Consider the following 24020-nt stretch of genomic DNA (forward strand, 5'->3'; position numbering starts at 1 on the left):
AATGTCATGTACTTCCCTCCACACCGTGGTGATCCTGATCTCACATTCCGGCTCGCTTGACCGGATCTGGAGCCGCTGGTGGAGCAGTGTCATGGATGAGAGAGCAGAAGAAGAAGCCGTCGTACTGTTTCCTCCGACGCAGGAGTTGATGGTGGAGAGGATCTGACTTCAGCTCTGTTCATTATGTAAAGCTGACGAACCAGGAGGCGCGTCAGGAAGACTCTTTGTGAAGCCATCCAGAGCTTTATGTAGACTTGTTAGGCTGGCTCGGAATTCAAAAGGAATTACACAAACACACTTGTAATGAGACGAAAGAGACTCATCATAACATTATAACAATTACTCCAGTCTCTTCCTGCCAGTGAGTCATTTTATGGCAGGTTTCTATTTCACTGCATGAACACCTCCATCATATTGTTTCACTTAAACAGTCCTGATCATTGGAATTAACTATACTTTCCATCCATATCATTTTCCATCAACAGATATGCACAAAGCAGCTTCTTGTATATGAGTTGTTGTTCACAGTTCCATACGTCTCTTTTAAATCTCCATCTTCTTTTATTTATCTACTTCTTGGTCTTATGTTCGAATCAGGATGTTTTGTGTTGCTTGAAAAAACACATCAGCCTAAGATACAGTACATTTGAGTCACCAACCTTTTTGAAACAGCCTGTACTTTAAGGATTATCTGACATGTTTTTTTTCTGGAATAAATATATGGCTCAGTTTACATTAATTATAATAACAAAAAAAATGAAGTGACAGGAAATATGTAATTAATCAAAACTATTGTGGCTGACTAGAATGAAAACTACTTTTGACCACCACAGTATCAAAGCCAAATGTGTCCAAAAACCTTTTTTTTAATGTGATTCTCTAAGAATGTTGAATTCTAAAGTAACTTTGTATGTGACAGCAAAATAAAACGAGACACCAAAATAAGGCACTGAAGTCTGTTGCTTTTTGTTTTTTTTGCCATTATCCACCAACTATTCCGTGTGTGTCTCTACCATCAAGTTGCAAATGTTATTGGTGGTTAAATTGATGTCATCAAAACTGCAATTTGCTCATAAAAGCGACAATACATTTTTGTTTTAATACAGATGTTTCCGGCGAACCCACATGTTTCAAAAGAGTAACTGAAATCACAAGCTCTGTTCCTAGTTTTCAGACCAACTAATGTAAAACAGTTTGGTGGTCACATGACACTCTCAGACTCCAGGCGGGTGGTCCAGACAAAAAAGCCTGGTTAGAATAACATACAGAGAGTTCTACTACATGACGGTTGAAAATCAAACGAATCAATGAGGAAATGAAGGTCAAAATGTTGCTTATTGCTGCTTTAAAGCAGTAGTTAATGCCTGGCACCATTATTAGAGGAGACCAAACCACTTGAGCAAACACATCAACCCCCAAAGTGTGACAAAACTGCAGGTGTTTTTTTTAGAGTCGCTCATCGCTATTCATGTCATGAATTGAGTATGATTTCTAATTATATTCATAATAAATTGATCAAGGACCTACGATTAGGAGTTAAATCCAATATATTTAGAAACTTCAAAGTGATGCTTAGAACTCGTAGCAGCTTCAGTGACTTAAATTCAAATACTCAAAAGTAAAATGATCCATCCACTCCTAATCCTTATCCTCACGCCTCACGCAGGTTCCTGCTCCGGGTAAATGAAATCAGCTGTAATGAGCACTAAGTGCATTAAAGTTGAGCTGCATTTTGATCTCTGTACATTCAAACCTGACTCTCTAGCCTTCGCGAGCTGCACATTCAACGCCTTTGATCGAAGAATTATCTGAAATTCAATAAAAGCGAGAGCCTCTGCTCCTTTCATCCTCTCACGGCTCCAGGATCAGACCTGACCCTATGGTGAGTGTGCTAAGTAGAAACTTTTAAGTGAGTGATGAAAGACCCCCCGCCCCACATGAACGTGTTGCGTGTGTGAGGGAATCATGGAACATGTATGTAAAGCTACATCGTGAGTGTGTTTGAAGGTTCAAGTTCAAGTACAGTATGTAATGCTAGAGGGTTCAACTAGCGAACAACATACAGCACATATATCTAGTAATGGGTCGATGAAGCTTCATGAAGCAGTATTGTTATTTTCAGAGTCCACTAATGTCACTCTTTTCAATATAATACATTGTTTTAAACAAGTATTTTATTGAAACTTTACCTCGTTTTTAAACTTTACTGTTACATGAAGCTTACTCTGCCTATCAGCTATTTTTATTTTGTTATGCAGAAGTTACATTCTACAGAGGTCATAAAGCAGAAATGCAAATAGACTTATGTCTGTATCTTAGCAATATTGTTGGTTGTTTTCTTTATCATTGCATTATCTGTTTAGTCCCCTCTCATGGTCCGTGTGTAATAATTCATTTGTATGACAATATTTGTCACAATATTTCTGACAAATTGTTTGGACAAAATGTTTAATATGAATGAAAAAGTGAGCAATCTGCATCTGAGAAATGCATTTAATGACTTTAATCGATGATTCAACTTGAAAGTATTATTGCTTCATATTAAATTAGCAACTGCTGTTATTTATTGCAGTGGATTTTTTTTTTTTAACCAAAATGAAATTATGGAACAGATACAATGCTGTCTGAAATATATATATTTTTCTAATGACTGAATCATGTATTGTATCAAAAGTAAATACAAATTAAACAAAACGTGAATACAGTGATTTACTGAAATGTATTGAAAGGTGTTTTTTATATCCAATGATAACAAATTAAAATCACCTTAATAATAAACAACAACATGTCAACATCTTTCTCAATAAAAGAAAACTTAGTATATGTTTGTATATCTTTGTCAAAATATCGCATCACACTTAATATAGTGAGCAAGCATCTAAATAGTTACTTCTCAGTAAAAAAAGTATTATTTTTAGATGGTTTATCTTGAATATCTTGAGCGTTTCCTTTTTTTCTATTTGCATGATAAAACTTTTTTACCCTTCTTAATTGGCAAGGAATGGGTGGATTTTAATTTATTTTTATTAACTTTATATATTTCTGCTAATAATTCTGTTTTCATTAGTTGCTCTGCCTAATGTTAACCATTTTAATGGGATTTGAATGACAATTCTAAAGGTTGTCATATATTGTACAATATGAAATCATCTTTTTGACCTTAGGATTGTTATTTGAACTTCTTACACCATTTGAGATTGCAGGAGTCACCTTAAGCACTTGGAATTGAATGATGGGAATATATTATATTGTTGACATTTAGTTTGGATTGAAGCTAAAATATGTACAGATAAAGGGATATTAAATCTTGTCGTCTCACCACAGCATGTGAGGAATGAGGAAAGTTTGGGCCCGAACACAGGCCCTTCAAATGTGCTGTAATGAGAAGGAACCGGAGTCAGCCATGTGCTGTTGCTTTAAACACCCACACTGCTCTTCTCGTCTTCGTAACCATCATTTTATGGTCTCTGTCCTCAGCACGGAGGAAAAAAAGAGCTGCAGCTTTTCTTTTGTGGTATTCAACTTGGCATTGTAGAAAGTCTTTGCTATCATTTGGCAGCATGTTCTCAGCGCCTGTTATGACGGTGCTCTCTGGTTGTTGCCAGGATGTCTTCACGCCAACAGAGGGCAGTTGTGCCCTACTAACCGTGAGCGGCTTATGTTGCTGCTTTGTGCAAGCCATGGCAAAATGAACTTTTGGATTTTCATCAGCTAAAAAGAAGCAACAAGGAGGTCCTGGATACTGTTCCAGAAAGAGTCCAGTCTTCTTTTATGCTGAGCTATTTATTTATCTTTGCCTCTGTGTGACAAGGAACCTCAAAGGAAGTGCCGAGATATATGGCTGCAGCCTCAAGTGACTGCAGGTAGTGAATCATCACATGCTGAATGGTCAGTCCCTGACACTTAGGCATTAAATCCAGCCTTAAAGATGACAGCTCCTTGCATCACCGGAGCTCTACAGCTGCTCTCTGGTCACACACTTGCTTCAGGAAACAGACTTCAGTCGATGTAATGTGTTTTCCTGAGCACTGGCACAGATTCAGATCACAAAGTCCTGGCACACAGCGGAGCGTAATAAACCAAACAATACCACATTAACACTCGAGGTTGCCCATTAACAGGAGCTGCCTTTGGCTTCTAGATCCTACATGCATCTACACGCGCCGCCGCAAGTTCTTATTGTCTCTGCTTAGACTTCCATCACCGATAATTATGACTGTTATCTGCAGCTTTGGGCAAATTATTGCGCTTGTCGGCCACCATTAATTTAAATAGGATCATAAATGAAGTGGCCGCATCTTCATGGAGTTAATTAAAGCCGCTTTTTTCCAGAGGCCAAGTCTGATCGACTGTACTCTCCATGGCACATGACGTTCTTTGTTCCGCTTCCTGGTCGTTTTGAAGCCCAGATTAATCCAGGCAGAGATAAATTAGTTACAGTTGAGAGGGCAAGCGATGCAAGTTGTAGCATCCATGAATTGTTTAGAAAGGTGATACTAGCTACAAGTGGCCTTACACTCGACCTCTTTGGTTTGCAGTTGACAAAATAAACAATATTTTTATCCATTGATACTGATGTCTGTGTTGTACTGTGTGATCTTCGCTTATCCCCAAATGTCCTAAACAGTAGTTTTAGTGATATGATGGTCATACCCAGGGCCACCACAAAAATGGACGCACCTCAATACAAAGACCTCCAGGAGGAGCCATCCAGAATTGATGTCCAATCCACCTCGCGGTTATTTGATCATGTGATGTCTTCATGGTAAAGAGCCTCTATTAACAATAGATATTGGTTTCCAAGAGTAGTGATGAGCTAATGATGCCTTATGAAGCAATGTCCCATTTTCTAGAGCTCAGTAGTTGGCGCCCTCTGTTTAAAAATTGGCTTAAAATTGTTTAAAGCAATAGATTATTGATTATTATAAGTATATAGATCTATAGTAGATATAGATCTAACGGACTCTTAAAATAAGTAACTGCTTCATGAAGATTCACTAACTGAAGTATAGAGCTTATAAAAGTCTGAATTTCTCCACGTTTTAAGTCTTTTTTCTCCATGTCATGACAAATGAATTGATTTGTTAAATGAGACGTGATGTGAAAAATGGTGTTTGATATTAAAAGATTTGGACAAACAACACAAGTAATTTTTTTTTAAACAAATCTACATTATATTGTTATGTTGCATGCTGTTTTTTATCTTAAACTGGCCTCAGTAAATAAACGTCAACACTTCACGTTTTTCCTATAAAAACAGATTTGCTGTTAAGCAAACACAGAAAGCAAAGATAAGTATTTGACTGATGGCTTTTCTAGCTGATGCTTGTGAATGTTTTCTGCAGTTTATACAACAGCCCAGAAGTTAATAAATCATTTTTTATAAACAAATTCAAAAGATACATAAGCATGTTCCTATATCTGATACTGAGTATACTGGTATAAGGTTTATTCTGGTTGATCTTAATCAAGAAGCAACAACAGGAAGGACACTTTGTGACAACCTGGTGTAAATGATTGCTGATGGATTCTGCTGATGTTTTGCTAAAGCAATTTCTGCTATAGATTGTTAGATTGTCACTGCAATGATCAGCCAATTGATTCGAAAGGCAAAGCAAAAGAGAGGCGACCTAACAGTTGTCTGGTTAGATCTTGCTAATGCTTACGGGTCAATCACACACAACCTCATACAAGAAAGACTTGACCACTATTACCTCCAAGTTTTTTTTTTTTACCACGGACTGGCTGGATCTCAAAAAGGGGATCCCTTGGGGGGGAACCATCTTCATGGTGATGAACATTCTGATTACAGCACTAGAGGGTATAACCCGGGGCCCTAAATTGGAGTCAGGTAGTTACCAGCCAGTGCTGTGAGCCTTCATGGTAGACATAACAATAACAACCGTTACCCACATCCAAGCAAGTTGGGTACTGGAAACTCGTGGGCAGAGATGCTGTTCAAGGGCAGGAAGTGCAGACGCTTGATTATAAAGAAGGGCAAAGTTACCAGCAAGTTCTGTCTTCAAGTCCAGGGTGAGGCCATTCCACCCATTGAGGACAGTCCGATAAAGTACCCGGGGAAGTGGTTCAATGCATCGCTGACAGATGACACCAACGTTGCTGAGGCTATGAAGCAGACGAGGAGTGGTTGAAGAAGATTGACAAATCTTTACTCCTAAGCAAGTTCAAGACCTGGCTGTACCAACATGGCCTCTTGCCCAGGCTCATTTGGCTCTTCACTGTCTATGAGTTCCCTATGACTGCTGTGGAGGTCATTGAGAAGAAGACAAACAAACACCTAAGAAGATGACTGGCAATCCCCAAAGTTTCTCTTCAGTAGGCCTCTACATCCGGTCTGGGCAGCTGCAACTCCCGTCGTCAGTCATGGAGGAGTACAATGTGGCGAAGTGCAGAGTTATACATAGCCTGAGCGACTCCAATTATGACCTGGTAAAACAAGCAGGTGTTACAACCAGGTCTGGGCGCAAATGGGCGGCTGACAAAGCTGTGGAGCAGGCAGTAAGCATAAGGCCTAGGCTCTGGTCACTTTCAAGCGTGGGGGAGAAGAAAGTGCAAGGATCAGACGAGACATGGTGCAAGCGGAGGTCTGGAGCAGAGAAGAGGAGAAGAAGACAGCTAGAGCAGTGGAACAAGGTTCCCAGGGAGCTTGGACAAAATGGATCTACCCAAGTGCAATCTCCCCAAGTGCAAGGTCACGTGGAAAGAACTGTGGCGACTGGCGCCCTATCACATCTCCTTCCTCTTGAGTTCCGTGTACGATTCCCTACCTTTGCCATCACACCTGTACACATGGGGACTGAAAGAGAATAGGTGACACCATGATAAAGTCCTGCTCTCACTTGCGGACACCATAGACCCCAAAGAGTCAAGAAGAGAGCAGGTACAGCCACAATCACCTTTCTTAGGGAAGGAGCCTGGCCCACTCCAACAGCAAGAAGGAAGCACAACATCCTTCAATCTGCAAGCTCCTTGGAGATGAGGGTTGATGCGGGAAGGCGGCTGCAGTTCTCAGAGGTGGTCCAAACAACCCTCCGGCCTGTCATCGTGCTGTGGTCAACCAAGGACCAGAAAGGCCTTAAAGTACCAGCCCCTTATCCAGGATTGCAGAGACAAGGGCTGGTAGGCATGGTTGTTTCCCATGGTTGCATGTAGGGGCTTCCCAGCTAAGTCGGCATGGCGCTTGATGTCAGCTCTGGGCGTGGATGAGCGGAACAAGAAGCAAGCAGCCTGTAGGATGGGGGAGGAGGCAGAATGCGCTTCGTGTTGGATCTGGAGTAAGAGCAAGGAGGAAGGCTGAAGGCCCACTGCCGGAGAGTGTTGTGGTTGAGGGCCGAAACACCCAGGGAAGGTTGTTCAACACCTGATGACATCTGCTCCTGGCCTAAAGCTACAGCTACCTACTAAGGTAGTTGAAGAGGTACCCATAAGTGAATGTAAATAGCTATAGGCAGATTCCAATACACTAAAACACAATCACACTAGACTAGATCATGGGAATTCATTAAACTGTTAAGTCAATGACAATATTAATTAGCACATTGCAATTTTGCCTTCAAAGTGAAACTAATGTGTTGGTTTGAATTTCTCTTAAATTGATCTTGGACCTTTATTGTACTCATAACTATATTTCCTTTTCAAAATTCTCTTTTAATAAATATTTCAAAGCAACTAGTCATTTTCTGATCTATTATCTATTGCTTTGAACATTTATTCTATTAAACCTTTACATCAGCTCTAAAAAAAATATGACACTGTTTCATTAAGCTTCTTTCGCCTATCACTAGTATATAGCAAAGAGAACAAAAAATACCCAATGTTGATCCAAATAATATCGATTTATCGTGATTTTGGTTGGTTATAAGATTCTCCTAAAAAAGTCTTACAAAACGTGTTGAAATCAAACGTTCACAACAGACTGCAACACGGTAGTTCATGTGCTCATTATGGATTCGGTGTGTTTTATATTTTACGGCCTTAGAGGCTGCCAACAACACAACACAACAACTACAAAAGTTGTCACTCAGTTGTCAACGTCCAACTCTTCAACCTGACGTTTGTTATAATCTGCCTCAAAGTAAACAAGTGGTCATGCAGCATCTGAGCAGATCAACAACAACAGCAAAAGAGTTTTCAACATTAATGCAGTTTGACAGCAGCACAGGCAGCTGCCACAAAACCTTTTCGGGAAAGGAAAGACGAGAAACATAGGTCCCTTCCCTCGTCCGACATCTTGTCTGTCATCCCTAACTTTTTTTCATCTATACCCAAATTAGTGTCAGATAGTTGATCTCTCAAGTGAGGTAAGGACAAGTGAATTGCAGTTAAAGTTGGGAAACTGAAGATAAACTTCGAGACAATTAGTGTATGGTGGTGTACGGTTGAGAGAAACATATTTCATAACAATAATATAAGACTAGTCCTTGCATCAAAACTGTAAACAGATCATTACTGCGTGTGTGGGCTTCAGTCAATATCGTCTGGACCATTATTCCAGCATTTCTGTCCACCTATATACAAGCATTGTTTTGTTGTGTCTCAGATAAAGTTACACTTTAAGATCTGTGGTGCATTTTCTCTCCCTCCCTCCTCCATCTTGCCAGCCAGCTCTTCAGAGCAACTTGGAAAATAGGTATTGTTTGATGAGCATATAACCTTTGTGGGGTTTGTTTACATCGCTGTCACATATCGGACGATTTGTGAGGCTTCGCCTGTCGCGTAGAATAAATCTCTCACCCTTAGAGCTGCTTTGTCTGAGAGATGATTTACTGCTGCTGAAGCTTTCCAGATGTAGTTAAAGATGTCAGGAAAGTGGCTTTGAATTCCAGATGTCGTGTCCCCCTCCACTTAATTGACAGCAATGTTAAGCCTGTGAACACTTGGAAACTCTCATGTGCGAGTGTTAAGACTTTCGACTAGTAGGTGATTGATGCAGTTACAGCATATTCTCACCACTGGACAGTTTAGTTGTTAAGAGCACAAGCTGTGTCCAGGCCAGTTTAGATTCAGTTACTGTGGCCCTCTTGGATTAACACGAGGATGCAGATATTTGCATATTGTGTGATATAAATCGCTTTCCCCAAAAAAATGTAAGATCAAGAATTATCTGTGTGAAGTAATCGTTCAACCTTTTTAGGTTTAAAAATGCTTCTTTTGGAGTTTTTTGTAATGAAATATCATCTAGTAGTACTTTTATATATCATTCCTTTTGAACTTCCTAGTTTATGGTCAATGCTATAGATAGTAAGTAAGTAAGTAAGTAAGTAAAGGTTATTTGTAAAGCGCCTTTTTGACCAGGGTCACAAAGCGCTTTAACAATCAAAAACAATACTCAATACAAAGACACATAAGACAAACACAGGATTCCCAGAAAAACAATGAAAAGCCTGAACGAATAAAAGTGTCTTAAGATGTTTCTTGAAGGAGTCAGTAGATCCATCAAACACAGAGGGAGAGGAAGATCGTTCCAAAGTTTAGGAGCAACAGTCTGGAAGGATTTCTCTCCTCTGGTCCTGAACCGTGTGCGAGGAACCATCAGTAGATTCTGATCCACAGACCTCAGAGCCCGAGCTGGGATGTAAGACTGGATCAGATCACTGATGTAAGGAGGAGTCTGACCACGAATAGATCTGAAAGTAAGAACCAGAATTTTAAAGTTGATACTGAAAGAAACTGGAAGCCAGTGAAGAGTTTTAAGGATCGGAGAAATGTGAGTTCTTCTACTAGAGGTGGTCAGAATTCTTGCTGCAGAGTTTTGTATTAACTGCAGGTGGGACAGCTCTTTCTTGTTTATACACGAAAATAAACTGTAACAATAGTCTAAACGAGAAGATGCAAACGCATGGATTATAAACTCTATATGGTGTTGTGATGTCATTTTCCTAAAATGAGAGATTTTACTCAGTTGAAGGAAACAGTTTCTGGTCAGTTTTCTGCAGTGTAGTACTAGAGACATGTCTTTGTCATATACAAAACAGATCTTGCTACAATTTGCACATGTCTAAATGTAAAAAATAAACAGTTCTGTGTCAGATTAACAAATTTTAATAGAATTATTTTTTAAAAGGTGAAAAACTTTGAGCTTAACAAATGGAAAAGCAAAAAATAGCAGGGGCTTCGTGGCAGAAGATTTATTTTCTAGTGAAAAAAAATTAAACCATTTTCTTTCAAGCAAGGTTAGCGTTGTGAGTCAAATCTTAAAATGCTGCAGTTCACATTTAACAACCATGTTGAGTCTACCTCTGCAATTCTTTCCATCTCTTTGTTGCAGCAGAGTTGGCAAGAGTTGTGTGATATGTTGGTTGTTCCAGAGAAAACCTTCTGAATGTGTGAGTATGTGTGAGAGGCTCTAAGCAACTAATCCATAAACCATCACAGCCTGCTCAAGAAACACAATGTTTTTTCTCTTTTTGTCTTTTAAAAAAGAAAAAAAAGTTGACAAAGCTATTTATGTTGATGCTTCAGAAAATCTCATTCATTTCATTTTCTGCTGTGTCGGTTAATGAAAGGGCAGCTGTTGTGTCGGAGAACTCTGTAGCAGACTTCTCAATAATCCGATCTCCCTTCAACGTGAATATTTCATGACGGTGGATGGAGCGCGGGACGATAGGTCAAACATTGATGTACATGCATTAAATCTCTTCTATGGTTTGAAGACTGAGTCCGCAGTCATCTCCGACGCTGCAGGGAATTCAAGAAGGAACTTTCACAACCATCGAAGCCAGCCATAAAGACGATTTTGATGACACTTCCCGTTACTCTTAAAATCACTATCTTTTGGCAGAAAATCAATTTCATCAAGGTGTGCTTTAGAATAGGTGGATACATTCAAATTCAAAGAGAATATCAAGTAGCCAGGCTTAGGTTTCATCCGTTTATGCCTTTGCTTCAGGTGCCTATGATCTGTGTCTCCGCTGCGAAGGTCTGGCAGTCTTTGTAGCGAGGCATAAAGATTTGACCTCGGGGGGGATGTTGAAAATTAGATGTGAAGCCAAGAAATTGGATTTAGCTTCACTCAGTCATTTTTCCATTGATCGGGCGAATGATATGGTACGGACAATTAGAAGCTGTTGAATGCCATTTATTGAGATTATTCACAAGCCTTTAATTTGAATCTGAATATGTCTGACTGTTCAAATAATGAATTTGATGGATAGATAAATGGATTGACAGATGGAAGAATATGTAGAGGGATAAAGGCTGACCATTTTGGTAGATGGTGAACTAAATGATTCAAAAATTGAAGACTTTCCTTATGGGGTACCAGAAATGGATGAGAATCCAGATTGAGTCCGAACGTTGTGGGGTGCAGTTGACGGTGAGCCGGCTGGAGGCAGGAATTAATTGGAGGGCTCGCTGCTTCTACGCAAAAAGACAAAACCTACAAGATAAAATCGAGATAATATTTTGTGCTGTACTTCAGGGGAAAACGTTGGAGGAAAGTAAGATGGATTATTGGATGGTTGGGTCGTTCAATAATGGATCGATAGTTGGATATATCCTTTTAGAGATGAATGAAAAAATAAACCCTTTTGTTGTCTCTGGGTCAAGATGACCCTGACCTAGAGCCAAGACATACAACCATTCACAGACACACTTATTCCTAAGGGGAATTCTAAATCAATCTCTGTATGTTTTTGGACTGTGGGAGGAAACTGGAGTAACAGGCGTAAACCTATGCAAACATGGGGAGAACAAAACAACACCACACCGAAAAAGCCACAGGTTGCCTTGAGCTGTAATGAGTAACCTTCTTCCTAAAAGCAAAACTACCCACAAGCATCTGGCAAGGGCGTCCTACAGTAAATAAAGCCAAATAAAAAAGATAAATATAAATATTTTAAACTGAAGTGAAAAATAAATGACACGTGACGAATTAAACACAGTCAATGAGATTGACTTGAGTCAGTCCAACAGTGTTTTTGCCAAAAATAATGAAGAGATGATCACAGAGGTTTGTGTCCAAAAGCAGTGGCAGGACTTTCTACCTGTGTTTCTATGGAAACAGAGCATTTTTCTCTCTGGCAAGAAGAAATTGTGTTTATCCACTGGTGATGTTTTTGGAACCCCTGCTGATGGCTCTGCTGTTACAATGTTTTTCCGTGTCTGTGTACAAAGCATATTTATTGTAGTTTCCGAAAGGAAATTCAGAATTTAACATCTTTTTAAGTTAGGGTTGATGATGGATCAAAGAACTGTTGACAGAATAATTATAATCCCAAAGTATACCTTGTGTCAATAACTGTGACTGTATAACTGTAGAAAATTGTGATCTCTTTATGTTTATAACGTTTTATAAAAGCAAATCTTTATCTGAAATACTACAAAAAATGTGTTAATTGTCTATAAATTTAAATTAGTATACAACTTTTGTACTAAAATTAAAGAAAATAATTTAAACATAACATTTAATCAATAGACAATGATCTATAAAAAAAGATTTTAAATATGTGGTACATGGAAAAAAATTATATATATATATATATATATATATATATATATATATATATATATATATATATATATATATATATATATATAGTTTGTTAAAATACTTCATTCAATCAATTACATTAAAATATAACATACTTTCATCCTTTTCAAAAAAGTTAAACAGTTAAAAAGTCATACATAAATTAATAAAAGTGACAATAAATTCTCAAAAAAAATATATAGTGTCAGAATTAGGTACAAAAATACAAAAGTTAGAGGAAGAATACAAATACAATCTGAGAGAGAAAATAAGAAATTACGTAAACACAGTTTAAAGAGACATTCAATTAATATGTACAATATAAAATAAAGATCAATAAACATATAAACGATAACCATGAACAATACCATAGTACTGTAAATAAGTTACCACAAGTAATATCCACAAGCTAGTGCCATATATTCTGTCCTTTCAAGGGTCAAACTCATCATAAAGAGTTAATCTCATGCAAAAACACTGAATGCTACAAATATTGATAACAAACTCTTCAGTCTGTATCTAGAATGAATGTGTTCAGGAGGCAAATGTGCCGAGTCTGTGAAAAATACATATGAAGTTAGATTTCTTCTTCCAGACGAGCATCTGAGGAGGAGCAACATTGCAAACACATTCCATGTCGAGAGCAGCAGCTTGTTCTGCACTGTCATTTATTTGACACCATTACTGCCGCAGCTATTTTCTTATTGTTCTTTCCAAACAAAGCAGATGATTCAGTGAATCATGAAGAGAACAACATAATGTTGTTCGACGGAGCAGGCAAATACAGATTAAACTTCCTCTCCGACAGCCCGACGGGGCAGATTATTGGAAACAACAGCGTCTCAGAGAACGGTTACAACAATCAGCATCGCTTCTCTGGGAAACTATCAGCGGCGCCGATGCCATGGTGGTGTGACACTGGGCATCCAACCCTGAACAGACGACGGGAATAAGCAATCGTGCACATGTGACAGAGTGAAGTTAGCTAATGCTGGGATTCAGACGACTTTTCCTTGAAATAGACGCAAGTCCCTGCGCCGCATCTAATATTGATGGCTCTAACTATTTGGACCTACTTCTTAATTGGAGCGCCGTCTCTGTTCCCAACCTTAATGATGTTGTCATTAATGATGCATGTTACTCAAAGCGCTTCACAAAATTGCTTCAATATTGCCTCATCAGACAGACAGCCACAGATCAGCGTTACTTCAGGTGTCAAGCTGCACTCACAGGAACAATTACAGCGGATGAAGTCAGAGCTGATAACCTTCTCATTATTACCAAACCTCAGGACCTCCACCTGGCCGACACACTGCTTATCTCTGTGCTGAGTCATCTGTGTGACTCTGCTGGGTTCTTGCATTATGACTCAACATTTATTTGTCATTTGAGTCTTAAAAGAAACATTATTGGCAGTTAAGCCAAACAGATATCGCCACGACTTCTCTACTGTTTCTAAAATTTCCAATCAGGGGTTTAACGAAAAGTCACGATCCTCCATCTTTACCCGTCTTTCCTATCCTTCCGAGTCATACCTCCACTTTTTCTGTAACTGTGTTTCTCCTGTTCTCATCTGACATGTCCCATCTCACTAACTCAGGGTCAAAATCAACCGGACATAGGGCACAAATCGTTTTAAAAAATATATATATTCAGTTTTCCTATGGAGTGACTTTTCTGGATTTTACATTATTTTTCCTATCAGTTTAACCACATTTTAAACCTCAATAAAATCTTTTTTTTTCTAGTACTCCACTTACTCAGCTTCTATAAACCTCTTCAAGAGTAATGATGTGTTGATGATGCTTCATGAAGCAGTGTCATCGTGTCACTCTCTGTTATATAATCTATAAGAGAAAGTCTAAGTCTAAGTCTAACTATACTAGTAAAACTTCACAACATTTTTTAAACTGAACTCGAAAAAATATAAAACTATGTGATGAAGGTTCATCAACACCATGTTGGCCGATTGTCCTCAATTGTATGAAAATCATTGATCATTGAGGGACAGAGGTTTATTTCCCAATCCATGTTCTCCCCTTCAATGTTATTGTAATGACTTGATTTTAGTTTTGCTGTTCCACATTGTACAACCTTTTGGATGAAAACAGACTTTAGAAAATACCATTTGTGAATCATTTCAGATAGAATCATCGTTTTAAATTCTGTACTTCACCTCCAAACTTAGATTGTTTGCCTGCATTACAGCGTCTAACTCTCTCTTCTCTCTACGTATTGTTCCGTAGGTGGTTCAGTTGAAGTGCGACTGTCGTCTGATAAATATCAACCTGCGCTGATATTTGTACGTCTCCTCGAACAAAGGTGAGTCTCTCACTATTTATCTGCTTATGTGTGAGTCGGAAGCATCAACGGGTTATTAAAGCTGTTGTTAGCCATCAAGCGTTAAATGGTTTTCTTACACATTTTTACTGCCTGCCTGGATTACTAACTGCTTCCTTTGATTCTTTCCGTGACCATCCGACAAACTATTCAGGGTTTAGATGTTGGTTTCCCGGGAGCCGCAGTCAGAAGTTCAACCTTTTTACCATCTCTGACAGGAGTACTCTCTTAAGCCGGTGATTTAACAGAACACTTAGTCGCCACCGTATTTTTCTGCCCATTAGATTTATGCTGTCTGGCCATTACAACCGCTCATTTGCATACTTTTGGATCCCGATTCCTAGTCACGCTTTGTTTCTGTCTGGCTCTTGTATTTCCTGTGGGTTCACGGCACTGAGCGATGGGTCCCAATAAGGTCGTACATCAGCGTAGCAAAAGTTCAGGCCTGACCTCAGTTGACTTAGCAGCTTTTACATTTGACTAGGAGATTTAAAATTTGCATGAGTCATGACGACAGCCAGGCTTTTTTTCCTTTGGTGAAGGAAAGCACAGTGGGGAAGATTAACCACCTCCACAGGCTCCCTCCGGCGACGCCTCCTCCTCTCCTGTTCCCCTGAGAGGCACAGCTGGAGGGACAAAACCCCTCAGTGAGTCCTGAACTATCATCTCCTGCTTCTGTGCCTGTGAGCGCTTCAGTTCTCGGCTGTTGTCGTCTTGTTTCCTGTTTTCCATCTCTTGCCGTCACTTCCCGCTAATATATTTACCAGATGATACGAAAATAGAACGACACGCCGGTGATGACAGTCAAGACCCGGATCAGTGTCATCTCCTGGCTGGTTATTGTGATGGGGGTTTCCTGGAAAATGGCTTTGATCGTTCACAATTCAGAAAGAGAAATATAGCATGACACAGTTGTTGAAGGGAAGTTGGTTGGTCGAAGAATTTCTCACTGTAATTGTATTTGTATTTGTCAAAGTGCTCTGTGAGCCACAATAAACCCTCCACTTTAGTTTATGTGGCCTTCAAGATCATCCTGGAAGTCAGGAGTGTGGATATATTTTGTTATGGAAGGAGGGCAAGAAGAGCTTCATACAATATTAATACTGGTAAGTATTAACTGAATTATGTGAGTTAAACAATAGCTCAATGTTTATTTTTTGGATATTGCACTGTATCAAATGTTTTATTGGCTTCCAATTTACCATAGTTATTTTATGGTTTACAGTTGTACATTAAAAATCATGCCTGAGCAGCATCTTAAAAGCTGATGTTTGGACATATTTTTGTTTCAAAACAAATGAAAGCAGTTACGACTTTGTCAAGAGTCATGTGGTCTGTAGATTCTGCAACACCAGAGTCAAGTACTTGACAATACTACAAATATATATTCTTGTTCCTACAGTACCACAATATATTGCAGTATATCATATCATTACAGGTAAAAGGGTGATTTTGTGTTCCCCTCCACAATTAAAACAACAACCTTTGATCAATATTAGCGACAACCAATGCTGATACAACATTCTCAACATAGTTGTCTTGTTCTGTTGCCACATCGCTTCTAAGTCTAGAATTAATGTTGAAACCTGTAAAATTGACCTGTTTTTTTTTTTTTTTTAATTTTGTGTCCATGGAATAAGAGTTACTGAAAAAGGCTGGAAAACAAATGCGTTTGTGGTATCCCTTCTGTTGTCTCTGGGTCAAGGTGACCTTGAGATAACACAAGGATTAAAATATAAATACAAATGTGTCAAATGGATAGATAACAGAATCAAATTATGGTTAGTTACAAGAACAAAAAAAATCAACAGTAATGTAAGGTTTACCGAAGAAAATGTTAGATGCTATACTAGTCAAATGGTGCGAGCCATTGTACTTGACTCTGGTGTTGCATTTTAAGGTGAAATCTACTGCCCCATAATACTTAGTATTTTAACTGATTGGACTATTGGAGTGAACATTCAGTAAGTCTCCTATTAAATCAATTTTTTATGACATTTATGGAGGTAAAAACTTACTCACATAATGTGTGTATCTTAAACAAAGATTAGCTGTATTGTATTTTTTTTAACTCAATCTTGGGGTGACTATCATGCCTACAGTTTAAAAAAGGTTAAAACAAATGTCAAATGTGTGAAGATTCTGTTTACCAAAGAAGGGAAATTAAAAGCATCATCAATTTTGGTGGACTACACAAGCCCAACTTGTCATCTGCAATTGGAATTATGTCCCTTATATATCTCAGGACATAAATCAATAATAAATAAATGCATTTAATTAATTTTAATTTTAATTTAATTTAAATTTTTAATCTCAATTTGAAACATTTTATTTATACGTTGATTTTTTTTATTGTAAACAATTTTCATAAACTCATATTGAACTTCGAGCCTCATCTTTTCCATTGTTGAAACTCATTATTAAAAACATGAAAAATGATGAAGTAATACAATAGCATCCGAGTACAAGGAATAATTAACGGAAAACATCCTCACCATCTGAACACACTTACAATGAGCCTCTCAGTTCACACCCACGTAAACATTTGACATCTCATATTATCTTCTATAAAATCACGTACACACTATTATTTCCGCATCCTTATTTTTAGCGGTGCATTCCCCTCTGTTGCTCGAGGTTGCCGAGGTTACACTTGCTATTCCACACTTCCATTGCATCAAGAAAACACACATGTTTAGCCTCCATCTGTTCCCAGCAGCCTGCACACAGCTGCTCTTTGCATCAGAGCGTCGGACGTGTGAGCGCAGCTGAAAGGAATCTAACTATTCTCATAAAACTCCTGTCTTCGGTCTGACCTCGCTCGCTAAAAGTTGCCCCTTCGATTATAAATACTACGCACATCGGTTTCTCAGCTGCAGCAGGTTGAGCGTTGGAGTGCAACAGTAGCAGTCTTGATTCATCTCTGTGCAAAAAGGCCTCGGTTTAAACAACTTGCTGAGCTTTTTTTTAAGACAGACCTTTTAAAAGTGATCGTACACATACCTACCAGCAGGGGGCCAATTAACGTTGACCAGTACAGAGGTGTTGTGACTTCTAATAGATTTAATATGTAACCTCTGATTGTAACTATGTATCAATGCGTACAAATTAATAGAATTCAAATTGAGAAATTAATGAATTAAAAAATTCGGCAAATATATCATCAATGGGTTAACAGCCTACTGAAAAAAACTATGTTTTGAATATCCATTATTCTGATGACAATGCCCCGACATACGAGATAACCCCTCTGGCAACGGATTCTAGGATGCCGATTGGATTCATTTATGTTGCCGTGTGACCATCTCATGTCTGTGATTGGCAGAGCGATAGATACAAATTATCCATACAAAGATATTCTGTATATAAATATTCAAAATACTAAATTGTTAAAACTATCGTTGATCAGCATCGACTTTGTCCTCTCTAAGGAACATCTAAGCTCCTCCAATGAACTATATTAACTTCAGTTCTTGCCCGCCTGTTATTAAATCTTTCTGGGCAAAGTTTGGAAGTAACTCCTGATGTTGAAAGTGCAGAGTGTTTTTTTTAATAATGGCCACTTAGCCGGTGGTCACAGCTTCCTCTGAGCAACATCTCTGTCTGTGTTGAAACGACTTCTCTCTTACATCTTTGAGGTGTCATTTCTCAGAAAAAGAAAAACCACCTCCAGCCACCCAGACTTGAGTTATCAAGATTATCTTTATCCAATTTGCTTACATCACTTGATTAAAGGCTCTTTTTAATGGTGGGATATTTCGATTTTTTTTTTTATAGATGAAGGATTAATGTCATTCTGTTGGTAAAATATGGATATAGTATCTGTGACGTCACCCATCATTACTGAACCACGGTTTTAGAGAGAATACAAGATCCTCAAGTTAACCAGAGTCTGGTCAAGAGGCGGAGTCTGGAAGAGCTGAATTATTATTGGGTGATAAAACTGTGTTCATTTAGGTGAGGCTACGGCGGGTAACACTCACTTGTCAGTCCAGTCAACCTCACCTCCTATTATGCAGATTCAGGAAAACTGATAAATATAATAAAAAAGCAAATGAAAAAATAACCCCCCCCCACTTTAACATTACGTTGACCCAAAAAGATTTGAAATCTTATTGTTGCAGTTGCTATAACCAGGTGGGCAAACAAAGACCGATGTCTGCATACATTATCTTGATAAATCAGTTAGCATTCGCTAAACATACGACTCTCATTTATGTTCCTGAAAATGAGATAAGGAAATATCTAGACCATTATTGCAGGTGTCATCGTTTTAACATAGATTATGAACACAGAATTGTTATTAATTATTATTAAATAAATGCTTTTTTTCCCACAAAATGTGAAAACGACAGTAAAATGGCTAAATAAAGAACACCTGCCTTCAGAAAATACACTGTCAAGTTTGGGCTGTATGTTTTTATTTTTCCTGAATTATTTTGCCGCATTTTTTAATTGAGTCCTTTACGCTGCCGTCTCCAACGTCTTACCATCGATTCATTGGTTCCCCTTTAACTTAAAAGCGGCATCTTATGCTTTTTTTTGTGTGTTTTCATTCATGATGCGCAAATTATCTGTTCAAATCTATATTTAACGGTTTCCGGCACATCCTGGACACGTCTAACCGTGAAGATCTATCGATAAACCATATCAATGTATAAGCTACAGGGTTTAAAGCTCGTGGAAAACAGTGAGTAAACGTTGTAAATTGCAGTCCTAGTAGGAGTAAATGGGACACTAACAGTTTGCGAACCATTGAGTGCTCATCCAAACATGAACGTGATTCTTAAACGTGAGCAGGAGGTGCAAACGTAGAGAGAAGTGAGAAGTGCGAGCCGAGCACTGAAAGAAGGGTTTTCCTAAATATGACAGGAGTAGTATGTGTTGAGCAGTCATTCCCTGAATAAAACGGGTCTTATTCCTGCTCTGACGTGATTTCTTGTCTCGCCGCCTCACCGCAGGAGGACGTGTTCAAGTTCTTCTTTATAACTCACCGTGATTCATTCAATGTCTGCGTGAGTCAGACCGGGTCGTTTGTCATTGGAAGCACGTAAAAGGATATTAATGGCCCACGGGATGTGGATTTAATAAGTTAATGTAGAGCGAGGAGGAGAAGGTGCTCTTGGATAAGAAGTCATCGTCTGTCCAGACCATGTTCTTGTCCAGACTGGAGCTCAGTGATGTAGATCAGGGTTCCCCAACCTTTTGAGGAGTGTGGACGGGTAAATGTGGGCATTATATTCACAGTCTGACCTTCATTAGAGTCTAAAGGTTATTGTTTGTGTAAATTTGACTGAAACAAGTCAAGAGTCACGTCCTAATGCTACTTCAGAATCAATTCATCTCCTTATTTTATTTTAATTCATTGTATTTTTTTGAATGAATCGCTTTTTATTGAATTTGTATTATTGCATTTTTTTAAATTCTGTAATGCCACCAAAACAAATTCCTGTGTTGTGTTGACAACGCTGGCAATGAACGTTTTCTAATTTTGATTACTTTAAACATTTCAAAATAAAAAAATAATAAGACAGTATTTATCAAAAGAAAATAAATTATATAATTTATTTTTCTCTTTCTGTGTGGCCCGATAACAAATGCCCTACCCCGGACCACTGTAGATGACGATATAACGCTTTTTTATACACCATATTTCCTGGCGAACAAACAAAGTTGATATCTTATCTTTCTTAAGATTAATTTTAAGTTTAAACTGTGCAGTGGTGTAGTGCAGATTGGCAAGTTAGCTGTTAGCGGCAAACATGTTAGCATCTGTCAAGAGCTTGGCTTAAATCTTGTGGTTCATAATTTCACTAAAGAAGACACTTTTTTATGGACCTGCGCTCAAAACCTAAATCACCAATGCATGACCTAGTGTAGATTAGCATCACATGCTAACAGCAAACAGGTTCAGGGTAAAATATAAATTTGTATGATTTGAAAAAAAAGATGTTATTATAACATCAAAATGTACAACAAATATATATATATATATATATATATATATATATATATATATATATATATATATATATATATATATATATATATATATATATATATATATATATATATATATATATATATATATATTCTCTGAGGCTGCAGTTTCATCCGATTGCATAGTTCATTAGACATCAGACGGTTTGGTTTATACTCCAAGGAGGTGTTTGTATTTTTTATCATGTTAAAAATAAATAAATGATTACATCAAATGAGCAAAGAAATACAACAAATCTGAGGTTGGTTAGGGGCAGGTTTTGGCTCTTCAGCAGCTCAGAGACACTGAAGGAAATAAAACAGAAAAGCTAATGAAGATTTATTATCAAGCAAAACGACACCGAAGGACAGACTTTCCAGATTTCAGATATCCCTGCGTTGACATTTGATGTAATGGCACAAATCAACTGACGCCTCTTCCAACACCAGCCTAGCAGAGTGGGTTCTGTTTGTTCAGGTAACTTGACGTGTCTACAGTCGGCAAGAAAACAAAAATCTACTGGGATTGAATGAGTCAGTCATGAAACAGAAGAACCTCCAACAAATGCCTTTTTAGGTTGGATAAACATTCCTACTCCTTCCTTTTTATACTCTTGCGTTACTCTTGCAGAATCAACACAAGGGATACCTCAAACACATTTTTTGGGGGGCTTTCGGGTCACCTTGACCCTGAGATAACACATGGGTTACGACAGGAAGCTAGCTGACATTTGATTCATATCCAGGAAGCTTGTAGCCAACATGAATTGAGCAAAAGTTACATGAAATATTTATGCTGGAATATATTAATATTTGGCATCAAAGGATGATCATTCCTCAACTTTATTTATTCTATTTTGAACCATTTAAATGAAAGATAGCTCCCCCAAAGTCATAACCGTGTAACTGCAATGTCGTGTCCACAGTTATATCCCTCATGTGGATTCATTCTGTCAGTTTCTGGTTTTATCTTGTGATGGTCGGAAGAAGCCTAATGAAGCAGTGTCATTATTTTCAGTCCACTAGATGGCAGTCTCTGCGCTATTTATCTTTGTTTTTAAGAACTGTTCTAATAAAACATCACATCATTTATAAACTATAAATCAACTCCTACACTATTATTTATTCATGTGCAGCTTCTCTTCCAGCTGATACAATGTTTGCTGCCAGATCCTTGAACGTGTCACTTGATGATAATTACAGTTTAAATTAAATTAAATGTAGCTGTTAGTTGTATTTTTAACCATGCATGTTTCTGTGTGTGTTTTCAGTGTATTTTCACACACCAAGGTGGGTGTTTTTTCAAGAAAGCCTCAAATTGTACTGTTTTCACTTGGTAAACATCAGGTTTTTGAAGAGCTTTCAGTGAGATTCATTTATAAACATATGATGAAGTTGCTTTTGAAACTTGTGGTTATTTACCTACAATTAAAATATAAAACTTTAACTCTTTTTTATTTAATCTTGACAACTGTTTGAATTTGCAGAAGCAGCAATATTCATAATCATTTTAATGTTTTTTTTCTTTCCCCCTCCTATGACACATTTTCATTTAACAAGTTTAATAAATCCGCCTTCTCCTCATTAATTCCAGCGTAGCCCTCAATTAACCCACTGCTGGAATGTTGCTGTGAGATAATGTCAAAACAATATCTATATTAAAATTTACCAGTTAACCCGAATACAGTTTGTGTCTTTTAAAAAAAAAGATAAAGTCAGGAGTTTAAAAGTTCTTACACACATTTAAATGTTTCTTAATATGTACACTTAATTTTTTTAATATTCACATTCATTTGATTTTAATGTCAGGTTACTGATTTTACAACAAGTATAGATGCACAGCTGATGATTGTGGACGGTGAAAAAATAAATACTAAAAATATAAAGATATTAGTTTTGTATATGATCCATAGATGTGGAGATTTGTCGTGTGTGTCTTCAGCTCAAACCCATATAGTTTTTGCAGAAAGTTTATTTGAAGTCACTGAAGTTTCTTGTTAGAAATGTTAATCTTCGATAATCTTGCATCATAAAATCTCCTTTTTTTTACCATAATATTTGAGCTCTTGTCTTTCTATTAATGACGTTATTATTGAACACATTATCACCAACTAGCCTATGAGTTAGAATTATAGTGATTCTAAGGCCTTTCACATACACATTCACATTTAATATCAGGTCAAAGTTTTTTATGACTTGTGGAGTCATAAAACATTTATTTGATCGACACTTTTTGACTTTAAAAAACAACTCACATTTTTATTTATGTTTCTAAAACTTAAATCTCAGAAAGAATGTGGCATTCAAGCATTTGTTTTCTTTGGCTTTTTGTTTATCTTTTTTTTACAGCGACGATGTCATCCAACTAGCTTGTCTGGAGAGTTGATATGACTTTTATTTGAAACTGTAGCAGGAAAAACTCATATATTACAATAATGCAGGTGGTTTAATTTAATGTGTATTTTTCTATTTCAGAAAATGTACAATTGTAAATGCTTCCATTGAAGGATGCTTCAAGACTTTAAATATTTTTGATATGTTTTAACCTTTTTTTTTTGTTGTTGTTTAGTTGCCAAAGTGTAAAAAGTGTTTTACATCTAAATCATGTGGATATTGCTGCAGGACGTACTTAGCATGCAGAGCAAGAGCCTTCCTTTGTAAACAGATTCTTGGTACAAGATCCTGAGCTGCTCTACTGGAGACACATGAAGGCTGAAACACCTGCTCGTGAGATTCTGAATGAAAGCATGATAACAAGGTTCAAGAAAGTCATCACGGCACTGATTCTATAATCACACGGCACAGAGCTGAATTATTGAAATGAGGCTGTCCCGATGTACTGGAATACATCTCTCTGCTGGTGTTTAAGTACAGAGCTGTGTTCCTATCAATATTCATGAGCTTCTTACACGCTCAGCTTCTCTTGCTAATCAGCGGCAGCGTCGAGAGTTGAAAAGGCAGCTCAGCGGTCGCTGGTTTGTCTGGTGACATGTTACATGTAGGAAACATTAAACGCCATGACAGGGGTGTTGAATTCTGCATTGGTTTCTGGGTTACAAATCAAAGGTTTCATCGTCAGTGGGAATGTTGAGACTTTGTATGTCTTCCTGTTAAGTCTCTGATCGTGGCGTCGAAACAGCAATGTCGTGTCGACTTTTGAGGCTTTTCGGAAAACTTTTTTTGAGAGCACAGGACTCCCTCTGAAAATCCT

The 24020-nt window shown here is 37.8% G+C and overlaps 1 protein-coding gene across 4 annotated transcripts in view; it reads left to right on the forward strand.

The window, feature by feature from the left end:
• The first annotated feature begins 14736 nt into the window (after positions 1–14736).
• arvcfb (ARVCF delta catenin family member b) overlaps positions 14737–24020 on the forward strand; it is a 187688-nt gene continuing 178404 nt past the window's right edge. For all 4 annotated transcript variants that reach the window (XM_087796753.1, XM_087796718.1, XM_087796726.1 and 1 more), the window contains exon 1: positions 14737–14812. The gene's annotated coding sequence lies outside the window, so the exon portion shown is untranslated. The remainder of the gene's footprint in view (positions 14813–24020) is intronic.

Source organism: Callionymus lyra, chromosome 1, assembly GCF_982586985.1.
Source record: "Callionymus lyra chromosome 1, fCalLyr1.hap1.1, whole genome shotgun sequence".
Taxonomy (NCBI): domain Eukaryota; kingdom Metazoa; phylum Chordata; class Actinopteri; order Syngnathiformes; family Callionymidae; genus Callionymus; species Callionymus lyra.